The following is a 2,306-nucleotide window of genomic DNA, read 5'->3' as shown; positions in this document are numbered from 1 at the left end:
GACGGCACATAACAACAACAACAACAACAACGGCCCCAAAGATGGCAGTAGCCACCTCCTTGGAGCACTTGACACACACACCAACATGGCCATTATAGTTTCCAATGGCGACAAAGGTCTTGAACCTGGTCCACTGGCCAGCACATGGCTGCTTCTGAACAGGCATGATTTTCAAGACCTTATTCTTGAGGGACATCCTCAGGAAAATGTCAATGATCTCAGACTCCTTGAAGGGCAGTGAGAAGAGAGAAATCTCCTCCAAGGATTTAATCTTCACTATCCTTAACCAGACAGCCCAGCTTGGTGATGGGGAGCCATTCCTTGTCCTCGGCTTTGCCTCAACTCCATGGGCCATCCCACAGCTGCAGCACCGACGCTACAGACAGGTGCCAAAGCCTCCACAGAAACTGCCGCAGGCTCACAAACCAGGGTGTCATCTGCCACTTGGTGTTTTCTCAGAGAAGAAACTAGACTTATAACATTTACTAATAAAGACAATTTTATTTCCACTATTGATGCTTTTCATAATCTCTTATCACACAGGCTAGAAACTTCCATAAAATGTTGACTAGAAAGATTAAGATCTTAGGAAAAAAACATCAAGTTCCTCATCATTGAATATGTTGTTTCCTGTTAAGTTTTCCAAAGATGTCACTTACTGGGTTGTGGAAGTGTCCTTCTGTTCCTAATGTACCAAGAGTTTTAAATTATTAATGTGTTAAGAGTTTGTCAAATCTATTTATGTCTATTGAGATATCATGCAGCTGTTCTGTCAGAGAAATACACGGTCTCCTCCCATGTGATTTATAGCCTTGGAAACCCAACAGAGGGTTATGTGAGGTGGAATGGACTTGACAGCAATGAGCAAGTGAGTTAACAATAGCAGATGCCTCTTCTTAGAAAACATATGACAGTCTCTGCTGTATTAAATAGTTTCTACATGTTAATCTAAGTTTGCATTCATATAGTAAATTTCAGTTATTCACAGTACGGCATCCATTTTTTTTTGTATGCTGCTTCATTTGGTTTTTAACAGTCAATTAGAGAAAATGAATCATAAAGAACATTGGTCTGTCATCTTCTTGTAGTCCCCCTACCCCGGCCCCTCTGGCTTTGTTAAACTACTACGGAACTCACAGAATGACTCAGGAAATTTCTTCTCTTCTACTTCTTCTGAAAATGTAAAAGACTAGTATTTCAGTTTTAAATAATTAGTCGGAGACAAGGCTACTCTGTACTAAGATTTTTAAATTACAAATTCAATTTCTTCTGGAGGTCCTTCAGATTGTCTACATTTAGTCAGCTTGGAGAATTTATTTCTTGCTAGGAATGTGTTCCGTTTAAGATAAATATTTTAATTTGTTTAAATAAAGTTATTTACATTGGTTTTCTAACTTCTTAAATTTCTGAGGAGTTGATAGTGATGCCCTCTCTTTTAATTTTAGTAATTACTATTCTCTTATTTTCCTAGTCAATTTAGAGAGGAGTTTGTCAATTTGTTGATATTTTTTGGAACTGGTGGTTTCAATGTTTTTATCTTGTTATTTCTGTTTCATTGTTCCATTCCAATCTGGCTTTAGTTTCCTCTTTCTGGCTTCTTAGGAAAACCTAGTGGAGCATCAGGGATCAGTTCCAACTCATAGGTACAAACAAGAAAAAGGTGGAAATGGGTTTATATTTTGACACCGTTCTTTTCTAACATACACGTATTTAAACGTATAAAATCTCTTCTAAACATCTGTCTTTTGATTTCCTTATTTACAAGTATTGCTTCATTTCAAGTATCTTGTTATTGTTGTTATGTGCCGTCGGGTCGCTTGCAACTCAGAGCAACCCTATGCACAACAGCCCTAAACTCTGCTCTGTCCTGTGTCAATCACAATGTCTCTGACACTCCCATCCAGATTATCCCAGTCACTGAATCAATCCACCTCATAGAGGGCCTTCCCCTCCTGCACTGTCCCTCCACCCTCCCAAGCATGACGTCCTCCTCCAAGGACCTGTCTCTCCTTACAACATATCCAAAGTATGTTAGATGGAGCCTCAGAATCCTTGCCTCCAAGGAGCCACCCGGTTTGACCCTTTCCAGGATGAATCTGTTTGTTTTCCTAACAGTCCATAGTACTCTCAATATTGTTCTCTAGCACCACAGATCAAAGGCATCAATTCTCCTTCTACCCTCCTTGGTCATTGTCCAACTCTCTGATGTATAACAAGTGACTGCGAAGACCATGGCCTGTATCAGATGCACCTTAGTCTCCAGAGAGACACCACTGCTCTCTTCAGTATTTTGGAGAGGTCCCTAA

The 2,306-nt window shown here is 40.0% G+C and overlaps 1 protein-coding gene and 1 pseudogene across 3 annotated transcripts in view; one reads left to right on the top strand and one right to left on the bottom strand.

The window, feature by feature from the left end:
- NR6A1 (nuclear receptor subfamily 6, group A, member 1) overlaps positions 1 to 2,306 on the bottom strand; it is a 348,076-nt gene that overhangs the window by 243,986 nt on the left and 101,784 nt on the right. The gene's annotated exons all lie outside the window — the stretch shown is intronic.
- LOC102865553 overlaps positions 207 to 2,306 on the top strand; it is a 10,300-nt pseudogene continuing 8,200 nt past the window's right edge.

The sequence above is a fragment of the Elephantulus edwardii genome, unplaced genomic scaffold (genome assembly GCF_000299155.1).
Source record: "Elephantulus edwardii isolate Elephantulus edwardi_28Jun2011 unplaced genomic scaffold, EleEdw1.0 scaffold00116, whole genome shotgun sequence".
NCBI lineage: Eukaryota > Metazoa > Chordata > Mammalia > Macroscelidea > Macroscelididae > Elephantulus > Elephantulus edwardii.
The sequence above is the reverse complement of the archived record's forward strand: the minus strand, read 5'-3'. Positions and strand labels throughout refer to the sequence as shown.